The sequence below is a fragment of the Cervus canadensis genome, chromosome 10 (genome assembly GCF_019320065.1).
Source record: "Cervus canadensis isolate Bull #8, Minnesota chromosome 10, ASM1932006v1, whole genome shotgun sequence".
Classification (NCBI taxonomy): domain Eukaryota; kingdom Metazoa; phylum Chordata; class Mammalia; order Artiodactyla; family Cervidae; genus Cervus; species Cervus canadensis.
In genome coordinates this window covers 16,313,745-16,338,447 of record NC_057395.1, presented here as the reverse complement: position 1 = coordinate 16,338,447, position 24,703 = coordinate 16,313,745, and the positions used below count along the sequence as shown (strand labels likewise).

At 38.2% G+C, this 24,703-nt stretch overlaps 1 long non-coding RNA gene across 2 annotated transcripts in view; it reads left to right on the top strand.

Moving 5' to 3' along the window:
- LOC122448837 overlaps positions 1-24,703 on the top strand; it is a 424,697-nt gene that overhangs the window by 113,241 nt on the left and 286,753 nt on the right. The window contains exon 3 of one of the 2 annotated variants that reach the window (XR_006271782.1): positions 13,308-13,375. The exons of the other annotated variant lie outside the window; for it this stretch is intronic. This is a non-coding gene — a long non-coding RNA (uncharacterized LOC122448837). Of the gene's footprint in view, positions 1-13,307; positions 13,376-24,703 lie in introns of those variants that run through there. 2 annotated transcript variants of the gene reach the window in all.

The window sequence follows — 24,703 nt, the reverse complement described above, 5'->3', positions numbered from 1 at the left end:
GTTGGGCATGGTTGAAGTAGAGATAAAAGTGACCACAGAATTGGAAACATATACAGAGAGATTAGTGTATTTAATAGATCTGATCATATTTAATAGAGCATGTACAATTCAGAACTTGGAACTTTTCTCAGTCACCCACACACAGCTCTGTACACAATGCTTTCACTTTGGTGCACTGCCCTAAGGATTTCACCATAACTTCAGGAAAGTGATGCTGCAGTTCTTGTTTTTCCATGACAGTGTCAGCCAAAGCATTTCCCAGTCTCTTGTTCTGTGCTCATCCATGAAATTTTCAGATTTTAGAGGTACCTGATTTCTTAGATTTTTATTTTGACCTTAAGGTTCTGTTTGTCATTGAAATGGGCCTCTGCTCTGCTGGTTGAAAAGCTAGTGCATTCATCCTTAGACGATGAAGTCATCATTGACCCCTCTCATGGACATCTTTGTGAGATCATGCTGAGTGCTAAGTCCAACTTAAATGAATTTTGACATATCATCTAGGAATATGATTATGGGATTACATGACCACATACACTCCCAAGGTAGTGAACGCATTTTATTGAGTGGTGTTAGCGGGACAAAGCCAAGCAAACATTTTGGAAACCTAGACAGACAGAGGCTGAGGGAGAGAGAGAGAGAAATGAGGTTCAGATATCCAAGGAAGATGGAGAAGACCTTGTAAAGTAGAAAGAACTGCAAAAATTCATCTCCAGGGAGATAAAACTTAGGCTAACTCATTTAGTAAAAGCTGATTCTTTCTGCCTTATTTCTGCTTTTTCATTAATCCCTACACCGCTCTTCCCCCAAGATAGAAATGTTTCCATCTGGCTTGAAAAACATGTCTGTATTACATCCTAAGCCATTTCCTTTGTAAGGAATATTTTTGAAAAATGTTTTTGTAACAATTTCCAAGTAGAGAACAATGAATATTTCACTGTAATTACTGTCAGAGATTCACAGTGGACTGTCTTTCTCTCTTCTTTAAAATTAAATCATATAATGCCCTCTTTTTGTGCTTTATATATGTTTTAGGAAGATCCTTAAATTCAAGGGTCTGACAATAAACAGTCTTTAATTGGCATCCCAAGATGCTCCATACAAAATATAAATACTGCCTCTTGAATTTTTTCAAAACCTATCTTTTTAAGAAGGAAGAACTTTCAGGTCATCATCAACTTTGCAAGTACAACTATTAGTGACTTAGAATATTCTTTTTGCTTTTTCACTAGTGGACTAACTGACCAGTTTATGCCTCTTATAATTCTTGATGAATATTTAAAGAACAAGGCAGTAAAGTGAGTAATATAAAGTTGATGGGTAACTAAGTTTAGGTAAGATATCTGCTCCTACTGCTGACATTCTTATTGTGTCTGAAGATCTGAAGGTTGTAAATGGCTTTTTTATATTAAATTAGATTTTCACATTCTTATGGATAAAGTGTCCACATAAGAAACCTGATGTAGCCCAACTTTGGTACTTGCCCTTTGTCCTCTCAGAATCTAAAAAGAAAATGACATTTAAGTAGAAAGAATATTTGAAGATATCATTTGTGTGTATGCATGGGCTTGTTGGATAAATTAGGGTCAGATAGTATCTAAAATCTTTTCACCAAAAAGTTGGCATTTATGGGGCAAATGAGTTTTGAGGTGCTTAAATCATCTGAGGAATTTGTTTGCTATTAAAATCCATGAAAAAATATTTTTTTAAGAGTACTTAGAATAATATAAAATTTAAAAATTTTCATTACTTCAATTGTAATTAAAAACAATAATGGCAGTGACAAGAGCAGCAACAGAAGAGATTGGCCATAAATTTCATTGTATAAATTGCGATATTTTTTAAAGTGAAGGCAGGTTCTTTTTTTAAAAAATTAATTAATTTATTTTAATTGGAGGCTAATTGCTTTACAATATTGTACTGGTTTTTGCCACACATTGACATGAATCAGCCCTGGGTGTACATGTGTTCCCCATCCTGAACCCCCCTCCTTCCTCCCTCCCCATCCCATCCCTCAGGGTCATCCCAGTGCACCAGCCCTGAGCTCCCTGTCTCTTGCATCGAACCTGGACTGGTGATCTGTTTCACATAAAGTAATATAAACGTTTAAATGCTCTTCTCTCAAATCATCCCACCCTTGCCTTCTCCCATAGAGTCCAAAAGTCTGTTCTTTATATCTGTGTCTCTTTTGCTGTCTCGCATATAGAGTCATTGCTACCATCTTTATAAATTCCATATATATGTGTTAATATACTGTATTGGTGTTTTTCTTTCTGACTTACTTCACTCTGTTTAATAGGCTCCAGTTTCATCTACCTCATGAGAACTGATTCAAATGCATTCTTTTTAATGACAAAGTAATATTCCATTGTGTATATGTACCACAGCTTTCTTATCCATTCATCTGCTGATGGGCATCTAGGTTGCTTCCATGTCCTGGCTATTGTAAACAGTGCTGCGATGAATATTGGGGTACACGTGTCTCTTTCAATTCTGGTTTTCTCGGTGTGTATGCCCAGCAGTGGGGTTCCTGGGTCATATGGCAGTTCTATTTCCAGTTTTTTAAGAAAACTCCACACTGTTTTCCATAGTGGCCATACTAGTTTGCCTTCCCACCAACAGTGTAAGATGGTTCCCTTTTCTCTGCACCCTCTCCAGCATTTATTGTTTGAAGACTTTTTGATAGCAGTCATTCTGACCAGCATGAGATGGTACCTCATTGAGGTTTTGATTTGCATTTCTCTGATAATGAGTGAAGTTGAGCATCTTTTCATGTGTTTGTTAGCCATCTGTATGTCTTCTTTGGAGAAACGTCTGTTTAGTTCTTTGGCCCATTTTTTGATTGGATCATTTATTTTTCTGGAATTGAGCTGCATGAGCTGCTTGTGTATTTTTGAGATTAATTCTTTGTCAGTTGCTTCATTTGCTATTGTTTACTTCCACTCTGAAGGCTGTCTTTTCACCTTGCTTATAGTTTCCCTCATTGTACAAAAGCTTTTAAATTTAATTAGGTCCCATTTGTTTATTTTTGCTTTTATTTCCAATATTCTGGGAGGTGGGGCATAGAGGATCCTGCTGTGATTTATGTCAGAGGGTGTTTTGCCTATGTTTTCCTCTAGGAGTTTTATAGCTTCTGATCTTACATTTAGATCTTTAATCCATTTTGAGTTTATTTTGTGTATATTGTTAGAAAGTGTTCTAGTTTCATTCTTTCACAGGCAGTTGACCAGTTTTCCCAGCACCACTTGTTAAAGAGATCTTTTCTCCATAGTATATTCTTGCCTCCTTTGTCAAAGATAAGGTGTCCATAGGTGCATGGATTTATCTCTGGGCTTTCTATTTTGTTCCATTGATCTATATTTCTGTCTTTGTGCCAGTACCATACTGTCTTGATGACTGTAGCTCTGTAGTATAGTCTGAAGTCAGGCAGGTTGATTCCTCCAGTTCCATTCTTCTTTCTCAAGACTGCTTTGGCTATTCAAGGTTTTTTTGAATTTCCATACAAATTATGACATTATTTGTTCTAGTTCTCTGGAAAATACCATTGGTAGATTGATAGGGATTGCATTGAATCTATAGATTCCTTTGGGTAATATACTCATTTTCACTGTATTGATTCTTCCGATCCATGAACATGGTATATTTCTCCATCTATTTGTGTCATTTTTAAATTTCTTTCATCAGTGTTTTATAGTGTTCTATATATAAGTCTTTTGTTTCTTTAGGTAGATTTATTCCTAAGTATTTTATTCTTTTTATTGCAATGGTGAATGGAACTTTCTCCTTAATTTCTCTTTCTGTTTTCTCATTGTTAGTGTATAGGAATGCAAGGGATTTCTGTGCATTAATTTTATATCCTACAACTTTACTATATTCATTGATTAGCTCTAGTAATTTTCTGGAAGAGTCTTTAGGGTTTTCTATGTAGAGGATCATGTCATCTGCAAACAGTGAGTTTTGCTTCTTCTATTCCAATCTGGATTCCTTTTATTTGTTTTTCTTCTCTGGTTGCTGTGGCTAAAACTTCCAAAACTATGTTGAATAGTAGTGGTGGGAGTGGGCACCCTTGTCTTGTTCCTGACTTTAGGGGAAATGGAAAGCAGGTTCTTAATTAAGGGCAGAACAACCAGTTGAAAAAAGAACATATAACACTCAGAGAATAGTAATGATAGAAGTAGTAGTAATAATGTATAATTCTGTAATTTGAGTGGTCCTGTCTAATCAGGATAATAGTTAAGTGCGCGCACACACACACACACACACACACACAATCCCCCCCCCCCCCAAATACACACACAGTTCAGCATGCTCCTCAAAATTTAGAAATAGTCAAGTCCTTTTTTGATACTGTGAATAACATAGGAATATACCAAAGACAATAAATTCAAATCTCCCTATACCTTTCAAAAAATTTCCTTGCATACCACAGCCTTGCCTTTCTCCTCAGGGCCTCTTACTTAATCTCTTGAACATACCTTGGCCTGCATCCTTTTCATTTTTCCTTTGCTCTAGTCTGACAAAGCTGGACCCTTCTGGGAGGACGAAGAGACAGGAAGCAATTTAGCTGGCAAAGGGTAGTTTTCTTTAGCAGACAGGGAGTGGGTAAAGCTGTTCATAATTGCCTATTAATAGTCTTGATCCTGTGCCAACAACTTATATTAATAGAGAAATCTCTATATGCCTGGTGCTATGAAACAATTATAAACCTCATCTAAATCTCACCCTTGATCCAGTTGCTCTTGACATTCCCATTTTACAGAGGAGAAAACTGAGGTTTACTAAGAGCAGGTAAATTGCTCAAGTTGCAGAGCCAGCACCTAAACTTTGCAATTTGACTAAAGAGTTGATACTCCTAGCCAGCAAATCCAAGGCAGGCTTCAACTTATTATCATTGAGATTGCTTAAAGGTGGGAAAAACCCTCACAAGTTTTAGTAAAAATTTGCTATAGTAAAACATGTCTGGTGTAAAGACACGGTAGTCTTAGCAAGTATTTCTTTCTCACTCTGAATATCACTCTGGTGTGAATGAGGTATCCCAAGCTCTAATAAATGAACAAAATATGAAAATAAATTCATATAAGCACAGGTTATTTGGAATACTTACGCAAAAGTGAGCAGAGCACACAATGAGAATGGGCTATTTTTCATCCAGTTGGAAACGGCCGTCATTGACTGAGTTTAGTTGCTATTGCCAGGAAGACATCAACCACTTTTAATGCTCAGACTATTTTTTTATGACCGTCTAAAGGATATCAGATGAGCCGTCTGTTGTAAATCAACAATAATTTGCTTTATATTAATGAGGAACTAAAAATGTTTCTAATAAATCTCTAAATGCTTAACATATTTTGAAAACCAGTCATTTTATGAGAATTAGATTTTTTCTTCTCTGTCCTTAAGAAAGAGCTAGGGGGCTGGGGGTTGAGACGAAGGGAAAAAAAGGTAGCCAAACATTTTGGAAACAGAAAAATGTGAAAACAGTGAATGAGAGTGTATGCACTCCACGGCTTTGTTTAGTAATCTCAGCTGTTTGGAGGCATACTCTGTGGCCCAAAGCGTGGCCACTTAAGATGCCACAGTGCCCTCTGTGCAGATTCTTCGGAAAAGTCCATTGGCTGCTTAATGGCTGGTTGGAGTCTTTAGTATCCACTCAGTAACTGGAATACATTGAAAATTGTTGGATTCTAGTCCAAAGCATGGGCTGTGCATCCTGGCAACCCTCTGCAGTGATTGGGTAACTGGAGCGTGTCTTGGAATGTAGATGGATGGGTCTCGCCTTCTGTCTAGTCTTTTTTTGGTATTTAGAAGGCATCATGGGAAAAGAAGAATGTAGGCTCAGCTCATCTATTAATTTGATACTTTTTGTGGATCTATTTTTCCTGAGGACTTTCTCATGAAATTGGAAGGAAAAAAGAAATCTACTAGGGAGGTGAGGAGCAGAGAAATGTTTTTTTTCCCTTAATTGTATCTGAGTGATCTAATGTGATGCCAAAATTTTAAGAGTAATCTAGTGGTTGATAAACTGCTAAATGTGCCATTGATTAAACAAAGGAAAGCAAATGATTACTTGTAAAATTCCTGCCCCTAATCCCAGGATTATTTTTTGGAAGAAATGGAAAGAGTAGAGAATATTATAGCAGAGTAATAGTGTGTTCTGAACAAGGTTTCCTATCTTTAGCAGAACTTTTGCTTTAGCAAGCTGCAGGAAGTGTAAGATTTTCAGATTCTGAGTACTCAGTTGCATGAGCAACATTTTAAAGTATTTTTTTTATTGAAGAATAAATAGAAAATGGATTTATTCTTTTATTGGTCACTTTTTGGAATGGAGTGGTTTTCTAAGGAGCAAAAAGGGCTTAATCTTAATGATCTGATTCTCTATAAAATCAGCTAAGAGTCTGTGGCAAAGATCCGCCACTATCTGTGCTCTCACATATTCCTTGGGACGCAGCTGGACCACATTTCCTTTGCAGCTTGATGTGGTCACGTGCCTGGGCTCTGTCCAGTGGCATATGAGGAAAATGGCAGGTGCTGCTTCCAGGCCTGGCTCATAAAACCCTCTCAAGGACCTTTTTTTTCCTTCCCATGTTCTGGCTGAGTATTGAGAACCCTAGGACTTAGAGAAGAGTAGAACCACAATTTAGAAGGAGTTTGAGTTCATGAATAAGCACTTGGAAGACTATCCCACCATTAAACCCTTGACTTGCCTGTGAGAGGCATGGAAATGAAAACACTGTGTGAAGCCTTTGCAGCAGCTAGTCTTTCTACGTTGCTAATACAGGGTTGGTTCCTGTCATGACTAGGGTGGTGGCCTTGTATGATCATGATGGCCCTATTGTCTATGTTATATTATCTAAAGTATTCCCAAGAGTAGATGCATGATTTTGGGCAGATAACTAGATTTCTTCTCTGGTCTCAGTTTTTCAGCAGCAAAGTGAAGAGTTTGGACCAAAGCCTCTGAGATAAGTTAGAGATTTGGGGATTGACATGAACTCTGACAAATGTAAGCCAAAGGAGCTTGTCATAAGGATTCAGGTAGCTTATGACATCAATGATAATGTTGGAGAATTAGGCTCAGAAAGAACAAGAATCAGAGAAGATGTAGGGAGCTAGGCAGCAAGAGGTAGTTAAAAATCTCCCCATGGGCACCCTCGGGGTCTTTTCCATCCTCACGTATTGGCTAGGTTTTATTGTGTACTAAACCACTTCAAAGCTTTATGGCTTAAAACAACATCTGTGCAGTTCATGATTTTGTAGGTTGACGGTTTAGGCTGGGTTCTGCTGAACTTCTTTGCAGAACTGAATCAGGCCCAGCTGATCTTAGCTTGGTTTACTATATAGTCACATCTTCCTTAGCTCTATCGTTGGTTAAGGGCTGGTCCCTCCAATACAGCTTATTTCTGCTTCATATGGGCTCTCATCCTCCAGCAAGATGGCAAGAGTTAGTTAGTTCACAGTTGAATGAGAATGCAAGAGTGGAGTAGAAGTATTCAAGGTCTCTGAAGGCACATGCTCAGAATTTTCAGTGTCACTTCTGCCACATTCTGTTTGCAAAAGCAAGTCTCAAGGCCAGTCCGGATTCAAGGGTGTGGAAAAAAATTCCAGTTCTTGATGAGAACAGCTGCAAAATTCATACTGCAAAATAGTATGGATACAAGGGCGGTCATGGGGAACAGTTGTGACCATTTCTACAATTCACCAAACCTTGTTTAGATCGTGCGTCTGTTCCTTGGTAGGAGAGGGCCAGTCAATTTCATACTCCTTCTAGGAGGGAAGAGTGTGGGAGAAGTTAGCTCCCATAAGAAAATTAGAATGAAGGGGAGATGACCTGAGCTTGACTGACCTGGTTTTGAACCTGCCACCATGAACTAAATATGTGACTTCAGTAAAACAGAGAGTCTCTTGGAAATTACTTTCTCTTTGACAAAGTAGGTTTAGTAATTCTTACTTACCAGTTCTTACAAGTGAGAATTAGAGATGATAGAAGTAAGGCATAGGTAGCAGGTTTACATGTAGTAGGCACCCAGTAACTTCTCTAGTTTTCACCTCATATGACACAATGAAATGAAAGTAGATACATATATTTTAGAATTTTTTCCCTAAATTCTTCAGAAAGTAACACAAGATAATGTTTTCATACTGTTGCTCTTACACACCATTTAGAAGCATTTGTCATTGAAGTGAATGTCTTTGCCATTCTCAGAAATTAAGGTTGCTCCAGGGCTGTCTTCAGCTAGTAAATATAGAGTGGCCATGTAGTATTCTTCAGTTTCACCCTTTCTTATTGGTTGCATGGGGGTGTGTCTTAGTCTGCACTGGCTGCTAAAACAAAAATATCATGGCAAGGGTGCCTTGAACTGCAAACATTCGTTTCTCACAATTCTGGAAGATGGACTTGCAGACTAAGGTGCTTGCAGATTCAGTGTCTTCTGGGGACCAGCTTCCTTGTTCATAGACTGCTGTCTTTTCACCGTGTTCTCACATGGTGGAAGGAGGGAGGGAGCTTGCGGAGCTTCTTTGTCACTAATCCCTTTCATGAGGGCTCCATCCTCATGACCTGAGCACCTATCAAAAGCTCCACCTCCCAATACCATCATGTTGGGGATTAGGTTTCAATGTTAGAATTTGGGGGGACACAAATATTCAGTCTATAGAAGGGTGTCATTCTGATTGGCTGCTGCCCATGATCTACCATTGTTAAACATCATGAATATCCATTTGGTGATATCCAAAGAACATCCCACAGCCTGAATTGGGTTCTCTTCTGGAAAATATTGTGGCTAATATGGAACCTGAGGTGACATTTGTCTCCTAAGGTATTTGACAAATATGTGTTGAATGAACATTTGAGTGAATAGATATACAAATGTATGACTTGGTAAAATCTCCTTTTTTCCTGGCAACAGCTTTAATAATAAGGAATATCTTAATTCAGTGCAGATTATGATTTAGCTATGAAGGCTGTTAGAAGAGGGAACTTAGGGGAAAAAATGGTAGATGGAAGCTACAACAAATTGCATGCTTGTGTTACATCTTTCTCTTAAAACTGTTTCCCTCTTCACTCTAAACTAGCTCTTGAAATAGATAGCAGGATTTGTTCTCTGGGATAGAAAGATGACTTTCATTAATTTGTCCTAAAGCTAGCTGCTTTGAGCTTTTGGAATTGTGTGAAAGGGATTGTATCTCCTAATTTTGGTGAACAGGTGGCTCTGCCCACCCCAGAATTCCAAAGTGCAAGTGGAATACAGATAGGGATTAAAACTATGTGACTGCTTTCATGGCTCCCCTATCCCCTCAGGCTTCATGAGTGTTAGCAGCACATGTGTTACCCCTCACTGACTCATTTTTCCAGACTAGGAGACTCTAGAGGGTTTTAGGCTATTTTTGTGTTTTCATCTCTCTCTTGGCATTTTGGGGGAAACCAACCTTGAATAGAGGGCAGTGAAGGGTCCTTTCTGAGGCCAGAGCATTGAGATTTCACGACAGAGTGAATTCCTGTCTGCTAAGCAGATCCCATTTGGAGGACCTGAAAGATGGATACATGACTTATCTTCATGGGGAGAGCTCTGAGGAATATATAACTGTGAAGGAGCACAAAAATGTGACGGTATGTTCCAGCTGTGCTGGTTTGCTGGGATATTCCTGGTTGATAGTTGTTCTGTCATCTATTGAGGTTAGCATTTGTCCCTGATTATTTTTTAAGCAAAGGATTATTGTCAATGTTTAAATTAAAATAATCTGGAATAGACTCAGAAGACCTCCACATTGTACTTTGACTTCTCCCATGCTTTCCTAACCATGTGTGAGGTGCATGTGGAGTCAACAGGGTTCTCACTTCAATAGGCAGTCCAATCTGAGAGGCACAGAAGACACGTTTTCTTCCCCTAACTTTTCCCAGATGCATCAAAATCAGTATCTCCCTTTCTAGGACAGCATGCACTGTGCATTCAGGCGGGAATGACTACAGTGGACTCACTTCCCCTGGATTTGGTGGAGGGAGAACTCAAGGCTCTGATTCTGTTGGACACTTGGTATCCCAGCCAGCTGTTCCCTGGCCCAAGGGGCAGCTTGTGCAATAGGAGATTAGTGAAGGTGGTTCTATTAATGGTTTGTTTGTTTTTTTTTCTCACCCAGTTCACAGAATTGAAGTCAAGATTTTGCAGGTTCATTCCAGTGAAAGTGAACTACCTTTTGTAAATAAATTTGCTCATCTTGGTTGTGTCTTATTCCAAACCAATTGGAAATCTTTAAATCAAATGAGTCAATGAATGGAGTGTTGAGAGAATTACAATGGTTGAAGCTTTCAAACCTGAAATTATTGACAACAAAGCTTGCAGAAAAGAAGACATTCACATTTATTTCTACACATTATACATTAAATAAGGCAAACTCAAATGGTGTGCAAGATTTCCATTTGAAGCTATAACTTATGCTATGGAAAAACTCTTGTGGGAAGAAGCTATTGGTAGACCTCCTATTTTTAACTGATAAATCAAATTGTATTCTATATACTAGAATAAAATGAAATCAAGAAGGTCCATGATTCCATAGCATCTAAGTCTGGCAAAACATTCAAAAGGATCGTAAATAAAATTATATTTGTTTGAACAGTTTTGTTTGTAAAAACATTCGCCTGAGAAAAGTACTCTGAAGACAGATAAAAAGTCAATAAATTATTACTGGGGCTGAGATATTTATAAATTTCAGTAAGAAGTAGCATTGACAATGGTCTTTAGCAGTAACCTGTTCCCCTCCCCTCTGCCCCCAATTTGTGTGTTGGGTGGTATTCTCCAATGTGACTGCATTTGGAGACAAGGGCCTATAGGGAGGTAGTTAAGGTTAAATGATTGTAAAGGTGGGACCCTGATCTAATAAAATTAAAGTCCTTAGAGGAGGAGACACCATAGAGCTGTCTCTCTGTCTCTGTCTACTCCAGCCCTGCTAGCCAGCTAAACAACTCTCATCAGAAATGGCAGAATCAGCTGGTACCTTGATCTTGGACTTCCCAGAGATAAATAAATTTCTGTCGTCTGTGTTGTTTTGGTATTGTAGCCTAAGCAGACTAAGACAGCCTTTATTTAGCAGAATTTACTTTGAGTTTGGCAGACAGCACAGTGATTGTGAAGAGGTTGTCTCCTTAAACGATTACAAAATTTCACATATTTTAATCATGCAATTTTGAAAACAGATCTCAGATATTTTATGAAAACAAGGAATTTTAGGAGAGAATGTTAAAAAACATTATACTATAAAGAGACTAATGCATATAAATAAGTACCTAGGAAATTTGTTTTCTTGTTGTTTTTTAACATTCAGATTATTAACAATGTTAAAAATTTCATGTATATGGATGTATTCTATGTTTATTTTATTTTATTTTATTTTCATTTATTTTTATTAGTTGGAGGCTAATTACTTTACAATATTGTACTGGTTTTTATCATACATTGACATGAATCAGCCATGGATTTACATGTACTCCCCATCCCGATCCCCCCTCCCACCTCCCTTTCCACCCGATTCCTCTGGGTCTTCCCAGTGCACCAGGCCCGAGCACTTGTCTCATGCATCCAGCCTGGGCTAGTGATCTGTTTCACTATAGATAATATACATGTTTCGATGCTGTTCTCTCGAAACATCCCACCCTCGCCTTCTCCCACAGAGTCCAAAATTCTGTTCTATGTTTATTTTTTAAATGCCATTTTTTAAAAATAGTTTTGATCAGAACAGTTTTAAAGTTCTACCAGTAAATTAAGATCATTCTGTTGGTTAATTTAAAAATATTTAAAAATATTATTTTATTTTACTTTGCCACCTTTTATCACTCTCACAGTTGTCCCAGATTGGGCCACAAATCATATGATCACCCTTTGAGAAATTAAAATATTCAGCCTGAATAAGGCATTTTCATGGCAGTTTGTAGCTGTTGTCCCTTAATTAGTTTAAATTAGATTGATAGATGATGATAAAGTGAGTTCCTCATACCCACTTGAGGCGAAGACAGTGCCATGTGATATGCAAATCTCTGGACGCCCAGAAGACAATTCTTAGTATCTCTTGAAGTGAGTGAATAAGTAAAAGTTGCTCAGTGCTGTCCAAGTCTTTGCAAAGTAGATGGCAACATTAATTGAATTCTAGCCAGTGGAATACAGGCAGAAGTGACGTATTCCATATCAGGACTGGCTTCTAAAACGTCTTGCATCATACTCCAATATCCTTTCTTTCTTATTCTTCTGGGTGGATGGGAATAATTTGATGGAGGACTTGAAGGCTCTAAAGGATGGCAAAGCCAACTGACAGGAAGACCCAGCCCCTGAATGGTTGGGGGCAGACCCTCCCTGTGGACTTGCATTGAACTATGACATGAGCAGTAAAGAACCATATTTGTGTTAAACCACTGTAATGGCTGCAGGATTACACCATCACTAATGTTCTATCCAACTTCTTCCCACTAAAACTGACCTCAGGATCAGTTTCTCTAGCGGTTTGGCTCCCATCCTACTTAACTTCTACATCACATGGAAGCACCCTCATTTGAAAGATATCCTAGGACTGAAGAATGTCCTCAGGATATCTGAGAATATCCTGAGAATAAATATCTGAGAATACATCAACTGACTGAAAATAATCTATATCAAAGTATATGTATGAGTAGATATAAATTCTTCCTTTGGGGTAATCCTGTATTATGTTCTTATAATAAAAGTATATTAAACAGGCAAGTAATATTAATAATATTAATAATACCTACCTACCATATACTGAGGGCTTTCCAGGTGGCACAAGTTATCCTACATGCCAATGCAGGAGACGTGAGAGATGTGGGTTCGATCTCTGGGTTGGGAAGATCTTCTGGAGGAGGGTACAGCAGCCCACTTCAGTATTCTTGCCTAGAGAATCTCGTGGACAAAGGAGCCTGGTGGGCTACAGTTCATAGGGTCCAACAGAGTCTGATGTGACTGAAGTAACTTAGCACCAAATACTGACGCTTCTCAGGTGGCTCAGTGATTAAGAATCCGCTTGCCAATGCTGGAGACTCAGGTTTGATCCCTGGGTTGGGAAGATTCCCCTGGAGAAGGAAATAGCAACCCACTCCAGTATACTTGCCTGGGAAATCCCAAGGACAGGAGAGTCTGGTGGGCTACTGCCCATGGAGTCGCAAAAGAGTTGGACACAGCTTAGCGACTAAACAGCAACAACCACATGCTGATATGTGAAGCACATGTTGATGGGCAAAACTGTGCTAACTACATACAAGTAAAATCTTTGTAGCCATCACTTAAGGGGGATAATTTATTATCCCTGTTTTGCAGACAGGGACACTGAGGCCTAAAGAACTTGCTGAAGGTCACGTATGTGGAAATGATGAAGTGGGGATTTGCAGGTAGGTGTGTTCAACTCTAAAACCTGGGCTCTTAATCATGAGATTAACTATAGTGGAGACATTCACTGTTAGTTCTTTGACCTCTTAACTCTCACTGTGATTCATGCTTTATCACAATGATGTGATTAACATTTCTGCACACTCACCTCTTGTCAGACCCTGCAGTCTGTGCTTTATGTCTGATAGTTTATTAAGTCTTCATAGCCATCAAATGAGACAGACATCCATAGTGTATCTTGTAACCACAGTAACACTCAATAAATAGAGATCAATCTCTTTTACAGAAAACTGAAGTTGAGAGAGACTAAATCAACAGCCATAGCACCTCATGAAACATTATTTCAAATAAAGTGCCGTGGGCACAGGAAGTCTACTCTGCTTCAATTTGTTCAGATTGCAACCCTTCTCTTAAAAAAAAAAAATTGGGAAGAGGGAAGTAAATTGTGTGGAACCCTGTGACCTGTAAGTCAAAGCAATCCCCAAATTAAAAAGGCATGAGAACATTTACGTTTTCCTAAGTGGGATGTTTCCACTACTTTAAGAAAGAGGGGTTTTATCCCTGCCCTGCCCCCAGCCTTACCACCTCCCACTACCACTATACACATACATACCCCTTTGCATTGCTTTTGCAAATCAACAACAGAGAATAAAATTCCACTGAAATCAAGGTGGCAGGGTTTGGCTTCATGGGACTGATCACAGTGAGTCTTCAATTGACTTTGAGCCAGAAGGGAAAAACAGCAGACATGAGGATCAAGAGATTGTAGCTATATAGTCTGGCTCCACTACCAAAAATGATGGGAAAAAAAAAGAAGCAGAATAACAAAACCCGAGACAGAAGGTAGGAGGAGACAAGGGGCAGTTCCAGCTTTCAGCGAGCCGGCTGGGTTCTACTTCCTTTTGATTGTCCAGGAAAGCTAAGAAAAGTAAAAACAGGGCTGGGAGTGCGTGAAAGCAGCCCCGTGGAAATGGCGTGTGAAACAATCGGCTTGTGGGTCAATTGTGAAGGGCGTTAATGTGCGAGACCCCGATAAAGAGCTTTGCACAAATGGTCACAAAGCATTTCACATTTAAATATGGATCCTAGTTTGTTCTGCACAACAGTATAAATATAACTAAGGTAGGGTGGAGAATGAGATTTGGAAATCAGCCGATTTTAAGGAAGCCAACACAAACACTCCAACGAATGCAGAGTTTTGCACAGGCTTTTGTGCTTGTTACTAGTGTTGGCATAAACTCATAAAAACAGAAAAGGCCATGAGACATAGTGGTTGAGATATTGTGTGCCCGGGTGGTAATCAAGTACATTGTTTATTTGAAAACAGCCTTCTTATTATGTATGTGGCCTTTCTTGGAAGGTGATGGTCATGTTTGATTTTGTTTCAGGGTAGTCATGACAACTTAGAAAAGTATATAACATCTCAAGAGGCTTTCTATCTCTTTTCAGTGGCTATCTCCTCATGAGATAGGTCTGGGGATAAAAGTCTCCTCGCAGGCTTTTTCAATTGGGGTTTTAATAGAAAGGAATATATTTTCGCTTATTTAGCAAATTCATACTGCATGAAAGGATATTTTGTAATAGACTAAGCAGGCCATATAAAATTAAGTAAAGCTGGATCTGGTGCCTAAAAATATTTGGCAGAAATCCCTGGTAAGCCACATTTGAACATTTTTAATATATATTATGAGGCAGAAAAGAGTAATTATCTTCTATTGAAGTTCCCAAGTGAGAGATGTATTTGTAAAGCCCTTTCAAAGAAAACTGTCTGTATTGCAAAATTGTTATACTTGAGATGATGTCCACTCTCCTCTGGTTTATGGCTTGTGGCCTGTGGAAAAGAAGCAGGTACAACCCAGACATTACTCCACTATATTGTGAGATTGCTACCTTGAGCAAGGTGTTTTGCCAAGGGCCTTGGCAAAGAGGTTTCCAGAACAAAGACTCTTTAACCCTAAGAGTGTGATAACATGGAGGGTTTGGGAACAAAAACTACCTTGAGTAACTATATCTCTATTTTATTTCTACCCTTGGTCCTTGATTTGGAATCGATTGGTCTCTCCTTCCTCTATTTCTTTCTCCAGAGAGGGTTGCCTTTCATTGGAGGCGCTCATATGTGTCCAGAGCATTGCATTTCTGAGATCATCCTCTGTTTTAGTCGAGATTGCTCAAACACAGACATCAGAAAAGAATTTTGGTCCAAGTAGATTATTTGGGAGTGGATCCCAGAAAGCACACAGAGGGAGCCTGGAAAGAGAGGAAAGGGAAGAAAGCCAATAAAGGATGTGAGGAACAGAACACCTCTGTAGGGCCCCATCCTGCTTGGACCCTCTGGATTGCTGTGAAAAACACAACTGAAAATTGTCCCTTGGAGGATGTAGCATCTGGGGCATGTGTCCACCAACTCTGGCCCCCCTTGTGTTGAGGGTTGATCCTGAGTTGTTACCCTCCATCTGAGACTTTCTAGCCTAGCTTGATATAGTCAGAGAATGACCTTGGGCAGAGACAGATGTGGAGAGCTGAGCTCTTCTGTATGGGAACTCTTTGCAGGCTCTCTTGGGGGTGAGCCAGGAGAGTTTAGTGGAAACCTGAGAGCATCACTCTAGCCACCAACTCTGCCAATTAAGGCAGGCTTCTTGCAAGGAAAACACTCTTTGCTTTGTTGAGTGCCCCATTGTGCTTTTTCCCCCCCTTAGTGTATGTAAATCTTCTTAGTCTTTTGCAGTAAATGGGCATCTATAGCTTTTACTATCCTTCAGTTAAGTTCAGTCCCTCAGTTGTGTCCGACTTTTTGCGACCCCATGGACTGTAGTACACCAGGCCTCCCTGTCCATCGCCACTCCTGGAGTTTACTCAAACTCATGTCCATTGACTTGGTGATGCCATCCAACTATCTCATCCTCTGATATCCCCTTCTCCTCCTGCCTTCAATCTTTCCCAGCATCAGGGTCTTTTCCAATGAGTCAGTTCTTCGCATCAGGTGGCCAAAGTATTGGAGTTTCAACTTCAGCATCAATCCTTCCAATGACTATTCAGGACTGATTTCCTTTAGGATGGACTGGTTGGGTCTGTTTGCAGTCCAGAGGACTTTCAAGAGTGTTCTCCAACACCACAGTTCAAAAGCATCAATTCTTCAGCACTCAGCTTTCTTTATAGTCCAACTCTCACATCCATATATGACTACTGGAAAAACCACAGCCTTGACTAGACAGACCTTTGTTAGCAAAGTAATATCTCTGCTTTTTAATATGCTGTCTAGGTTGGTCATAACTTTTCTTCCAAGGAGTAAGTGTCTTAATTTCATGGCTGCAGTCACCATCTGCAGTGATTTTGGAGCCCAGAAAAATAAAGTCTGCCACTGTTTCTACTGTTTCCCCATCTGTTTGCCATGAACGGACCAGATGCCATGATCTTAGTTTTCTGAATGTTGAGTTTTAAGCCAATTTTTCACTCTCCTCTTTCACTTTCATCAAGAGGCTCTTTAGTTCTTCTTCGCTTCCTGCCATAAGGGTGGTGTCATCTGCATATCTGAGGTTATTGATATTTCTTCCTGCAATCTTGATTCCACCTTGTGCTTCACACAGCCCAGTGTTTCTTATGATGTATTCTGCATATAAGTTAAATAATCAGGGTGACAATATACAACCTTGACATACTCTTTTCCTGATTTGGAACCAGTCTGTTGTTCCATGTCCAGTTCTGTTGCTTCCTGACCTGCATACAAATTTCTCAGGAGGCAGGTCAGGAGGTCTGGTATTCCCATCTCTTTAAGAGTTTTCCAAAGTTTGTTGTGGTCCACATAGTCAAAGCCTTTGGCATAGTCAATCAAGCAGAAGTAGATATTTTTTCTGGAACTCTCTTGCTTTTTCAGTGATCCAGTGGATGTTGGCAATATGATCTCTGGTTCCTCTGCCTTTTCTAAATCCAGCTTGAATATCTGGAAGTTCTCGATTCATATACTGTTGAAACCTGGCTTGGTGAATTTTGAGCATTATTTTACTAGCGTGTGAGATGAGTGCAATTGTGCTGTAGTTTGAGCATTCTTTGGCATTGCCTTTCTTTGGGATTGGAATGAAAACTGACCTTTTCCAGTCCTGTGGCCACTGCTGAGTTTTCTAAATTTGCTGGCATATTGAGTATAGCACTTTTACAGCATCATCTTTTAGGATTTGAAATAGCTCAGCTGCAAATAGCATTTACTATCCTTAATATTATCAAATAGTATTTAACATCAAATAACATTTGATATAGCTTTTAATATAAATAGCATTTAAATGTTCTTAAATGCTAAAAGTAATAATTCTAGAATTTAAATTTATTGAATGTCTCACCCATGTCAAATGCATTGACTTATTAGATTCAGTCCTTATTTCATGACATATACAAAATTTAACTCAGATTAGGTCTAGACTTAAACAGAAAAGCTAAAAATTTAACACTTCTAGAAGATATGGAGGACAATCTTCATGACCTTGGGATAAACAGTGTTTCATAGCTATGACCCAAAAGCATTACTTTTAAAAGTAATGTATGTGATCAAATTTAAAACTACTCCTCTAGACAAGATATCATTAAGAAAATGTGTAAGCTAAGTTTATTCCTAGGTATTTTATTCTTTTTGAAGCTATTTTTAACAGAACTGTTTTCTTGCTTTCTCTTTCTTATAGTTCATTATTAGTGTATAGAAGAACAACAGATTTATGTGTATATACTTGTATCCTGCAGGCTTACTTAATTCATCTATTAGTTTTAATGGCTCTTTGAGAGAGATTTTAGAGTTTTCTGTGTATAGTATCATGTCATTTGCAAATAGTGACAGTTTTACTCCTTCCTTTCCAATTTGGATGCCTTTATTTTTCTTGTCTGAATGCTATTGCTAGGCCTTTCAATACTATGTGAAAACAAAGAGATGAAAGGTCTATACTCTGAACACTGTAAAACATTGGCAAAGGATGTTGAGGATAATACAAAGAAATGGAAAGATGTCCCATGTTCATGAATTTAGAGTATTGTTAAAATGTCCATACTACCCAAAGCAATATGCTGGTTTAATGTAATCAAAATACCCATGACATCCTTCACAGAACTAGAACAAATAATTCTGAAATTTCTATGGAACCATGAAAGACTGTGAACAGCTAAAGTGATCTTGATGGAAAAAGAACAATGATGAAGATATTATGCTTCCTGATTTCAGCCTATGATATAGAGCTACAGTAATCTAAACAGTCTGGTACTGACACAAAAACAGATACAAAGATCATTGGAACACAATAGGGAGCTCAGAAATAGACCCATATACATATAGTTAATTGATCTGTGAATAGAAGGCAAAAGTATACAATGAGGAAAAGATAGTATTTTCAGTAAATGGTGCTGGGAAAATTGAACAGCTACTTGTAAATTAATGAAATTAGAACATTTTCTTATACCACATACAAAAATAAACTCGAAATGAATCAAAGGCCCCAATTTAAGGCTAGAAACAGTATTTTCTAGAAGAAAACACTGACAGTACGTTGTTTGACATAAGTCTTAGCAATATTTTTTTGGAGTTTGTCTCCTCAGGCAAGGGAAAGTATTTGCAGTAAATATGACTGGTGAAGGATTTTTTTTCTAAAATACACAAATAGCTATTACAATTAAATAAGAAGAAGACAGACAAATCAACACAAAAACAAGCAAGACTTGAATAGACAGTTCAATATAGTACTTGTAAGAATGGGCAATGTTATGGACTGAATGTTTGTAGTCGCTCCCAGCTTTGTACTTTGAAGTCCTAATGCTCAATGTGATGGTTGTTGGAAATGAAAATTTTGGGAGGTAATATGGTTAGTGAGGTCATGAGGGTAAGACTCTGGTCTGATGAGGTCAGTGCCTTTATCAGAAGACATGTTAGAGAACATCCTGACTCTCTCCCTCTCCCACTCCTGGTCCCCTCCACTGTAAGAACACCATGAGAAGTTGGCTGTTTGCAAGCCAAGAAGAGAGTCCTCACCAGAACCCAACCAGGCTGGCACCTTTATCTCAGACTTTCAGCCTCCAGAATAGTGAGAAATAAAGTATTTGTTGTTTAAGTCCCCCAATCCATGGTTTTGTTATGACAACTTGAGCTGACTAATAAGCCACTGAACCCACGAAAAGATGTTCAGCATTATTAGTCATGAAGCAAATGTGAATTAAAAACATGATTTATTACTACATACCCACCAGAATGATAAATTTTAAAGTATTGACAATCCCAACTGTTGTCAAGACTATGGAGAAACTGGATATCTCATACATTGTTGGTGTGAGTATGTATTTGACAACCACTTAGGAAAACAGTTTAACCATTTCTTATCAAGTTAAACAGCTATTCTACAAACTTGAAATTTGTCTCATGGATATTTCTACAAGAAAAATAAAAATTTATGTCCACAAAAGGTTTTTACATGCTTATGGCAATTTTATTTGTAATAGCCAAATGCTGGAGACAAGCCAGAAGAATGGATAAATAAATTGTGGTATCTTTGAACAATGGAATATGTTAGGCTTTGAACAATGAAATACAACTCAGCAAAAAAATAAAATAAAATTCTGATATATGCACAACATGGATAAATACTGAGCAAAGTGTGCCAGACAGAAAATAACATATCCTATAGATTTCATTTAATTGAATTTTTTGAGTAGGTACAAGTAATCTACAGTGATAGACATCAGATCAGTATTTGTTTGGGTCAGGAGTAGACTGCCTACACAGGAGCATGAGGGGACTTTCCAGGTGATGGACATGTTTCAGAGCTTGATTGGGGTGGATTGTTACACAGATGTATTACATTTATCAAAATTCAAATTTACTCTAGGCTTAAGATATGTGCAATTTATTTAGTTTATATAAATTGCCTTTCAGTAAGGTTGATCAAACAAAAACAAAGTCTGTATTATGGGTTATATTATTCTTTGTATTTTTCTATATTTTTAAGAAGAATAAGTTTTCTACCAAAAGGTGACTGAATGGAAAATTCCGAGGCTGCTGCCATGTACATTTTTTACTTGTTGTTCAGTTGCCCAGTTGTGTCTGACTCTTTGTGGCCCCATGGACTGCAGGACACCAGTCCTCCTTGTCCCTCACCATTTCCTGGAGTTTGCCCAAGTTCATAGTCATTGCACTGGTGATGCCATCCAGCCATCTCATCCTCTGACGCCCTCTTCTCCTTCTGCCCTCAGTCTTTCCCAGCATCAGGGACTTCTCCAATGAGTTGTCTGTTCGTATCAGATGACCAGAAACTGAAGGTTCAGTATAACATTTCTTATTGTTTATATTCTATCTCCATTCCTGTTGCTTTAGGAAATTATTGTGTTTAAGGGAAGCTAATACACAATTCATTCCTTTTTTAGGACATTTATTTCTTTATTTAGGTATCTTTGAGCACATTAGTCTTTTTATTAAAGTGTAGTATGATTGCTTCACAACGTTGTGCCAGTTTTCGCTGCACAACGTGAATCAGCTATACATATGCACATACATATACATATACACATACATACACACACATATACACACACATACATATACACATACATATACACATACACATACATATACACATACATACATATACACACATACATATACACACATATACACATACACACATACATATATACATACACATACATATACACATGCATACATATACACATACATATACACACATACATATACACATACACATACATATACACATATACACATACACACATACATATACACATACATATACACATACACATACATATACACATACATACATATACACACATACATATATACACACACAAATACACATACACACATACATATATACATACACATACATATACACATGCATACATATACACATACATATACACACACATACATATACATATACACATACATATACACACACACATACACACATATACACATACACATGCATATAAACATACACATACATATACACATACACATACACACACATATACACATACACACACATATACACATACACACATACATATACACATACAGACACACACATACATATACACATACACACATACATATACACATACACATACATATACACATACACACATACATGTACACATACACATACACACATACACACATACATATACACATACACATACACATAAACATACACATACATACACACATACACATACATACACACATACACATACATATACACACATGCATATAGACATACACACATATACACATACATATACATACACACATACATATACACACATATACACATACATATAAACATATACATACATATACACATGCACACATATACATATACACATGCACACACATACATATACACATGCACACATACATATACACATACATATGCACACATATACACATACACACACATACACATACACATACACACACATACATATACACATACACATACACATGCATATATACCCCTCCCTCTTGAGCATCTGTCCTGCGACCACCCCCGCCCCTCTCCTCTGGGTAATCACAGAGCATTGAGCTGAGCTCCCTGTGCTGTGTAACAGCTTCCCAGTAGCTATCTATTTTACACTCGGTAGTGTGTATATGTATATACAATCCTACTCTCCCAATTCATCCCGCCCTCTCCTCCCCACAAATTCATTCTTGTACAATTTTGTACCCTGGACAAAATTCATTCTTCATAAAGAATTCTTGACAATTCTTTAAATCATTCATTGCCTTTGAATTTGGATACATCATAGACTTCATTATTGTTTGGTTATATGGAGCTTTTTGACTTGCAGATTTCATGGATTTATATAGTTGTAGCTAGTCTGAGAAATTTTCCTGAGATGCATCTTAAAACACACAATAGTTGTATGTGTGCACTTTGGGATAATTTCTTTCCTTCTTCCCTTGAAAAAGATATTTAAAATGTTTAATTAGGTCCTAGCATGAATTCTCATTAATACCATACTCAAGGGGAAACCATCTATGGGGTCGCACAGAGTCAGACACTACTTAAGTGACTTAGCAGCAGCAGCAGCAAGGGGAAACATGGCTGGGATTGACAGTTTTCTTATCCAGCTTAAATTACAGGACTCAGGTTTTCTTCCATCAAAGATAGAACATGGGAATCTCTTCCCTTCACACTCATCGATCTTAGATTCCCAGATAAGTTCGTTTTGTGTTTTGGTGCAAAGTTCTCAACTCCCAGTGAGAAGGTCAGTCTTATCTGGATCAAATTTGTAATGAAAGTTAGAATGAGAAAGTCATGTCATTTATTTTAGAGTAGGTGGTAGTAAGAATTGTTTCTCCTTCTGCATGAGAACCTTACCTGTCCCATTCACTGTGGTATCCCTAGCACCTAGAAGCATGTTTAATAAATGTGAATTTTACCAGTAAGGAAATAGATGCTCAGAAAGATTTAAGAGAGTTGCTTAAATTTACACACTTAGGCTTACCAAATGGCACCGTGGTAAAGAATCTGCCTGCCAACGCAGGAGACACAGGAGACATGAGTTTGATCTCTGGGTCAGGAAGATTCCCTGGAGTAGGAAATGCCAACCCACTCCAGTGTTCTTGCCTAGACAATTCCATGGACAGAGGAGCCTGGCAGGCTCCAATCCATGAAGTTTCTAAGAGTCTGATATGACTGAGCAACTGAGCACACATACAGTGATCCAGCAATTCCACTTCTGTGTATATACCCAAGAGAATTAGAAACAGAGTCTTAGAGAGATGTATGTACACCCGTGATAATAGCACCGTTATTCACAAAAGCCAAAGCTGTCTATTATAAGAGCAGCCCAAGTGTCCATCAGCAGGAGAATGGATAAAAAAAAATATGGTATAGACAGGCAAAGCAATATTATTCATCATTAAAAAGGAAGGCAATTCTGACATAGGCTACAACTTCAATAAATATCCTGCTAAGTAAAATAAGGCAATCAAAAAAGAGTAGATATTGTATGATTCCACTTATATGCAATACCTAGAGTAGTCAAATTCAGACAGAGGGAAAATAGAAGAGAATGGTTGTTGTTAGGGGCTGGAGGGAGGAAGGAAGGAATGGGGAGTTGCAGTTTAGTGGGTGTAGAGTTTTAGTTTTGCAAGATGAAAAGAGTTCTGGGGATGGATGGTGGTGATGTTTGTACAACACAATGTAAATGTAATTAATACTACTGAACAGACTCACAGGAAACAAACTTACAGTTCCCAAAGGGGAAATGGGTGGGAGGGGTAAATCAGGAGTTTAGGTTAACATATACACACTGCTGTATATAAAATAGGTAACCAACAAGGACCTGCTGTGTCCCACAAGAAGCTATATTCAATAGCTTGTAATAAGCCATAATGGCAAGTGATTTAAAAAAACACATATATACATACACATGTACATATAACTGGGTCATTCTGTCATATACCTGAAACTAACATAATATTGTAAATCAACTCTACATTAATAATAAAAAAATACTGAATTATACACTTAAAATGGTTATGGTAAATTTTGTTATATTATGTGTTTCACCACAAATGAAAAGTCACACAGCTAAAACAAGACAGACTGATAGACCCTAAACCCAGGTCTCATTGATTTCAAATTCACAATGATTTTCTTTATAGTCATCTGCCATTTTGGGTGCCATTTAGCAAGTTTCGCCCTAGCTGATTTTATATGAAGAAAAGCATGAATTTGAAAGTTTAATACCATGACTTCAAAGCTGTGTGGATAGCTTTGCCACTCATCCAAAAGAGCTCTCCTAACTTGCTTGATGTCACATGACATTTCACCATTTTAGTGATACTCGGCCTCAGTCTCAGGCTGGACTCTCCAGGGGAGATTCATTGGAGTCTCCAGGGGAGATTTAAAAAGTCTTGATGCCTGGCTTCTGCCTCCATGTATTCTGATATTATCAGATAAGAGTGTGGCCTGAGCATCAGAACTCTGAAAGTTCCAGGTCCTGATGCAGCAAAGGTTGAGAAGGACCTCTGTTACCAGACGTGATGTCTTGCTTCCTTGTAGGATAGGGTCCCCCTGTACTTCAGGATTCTGAATGTTTCTCAGATGCTGAGTACTTGAGCCAAAATGTAGGCTTGGGTGTCTTAGCCTCAGCTCTGGAGGAAAGTTTATCAGATTCTTTCCTGAACTTTGAGAGGGAGAAGTCCCCAAATGAGCATGGCATGGTTCCTCACTCACAGAATTATTTGAGGAATGGGTGAGAAAATTCTTCCAAAACACAATACTCAGCAAAGCCTGAAAATGCCACCAGTTTTACCACAGTGTGACATATAT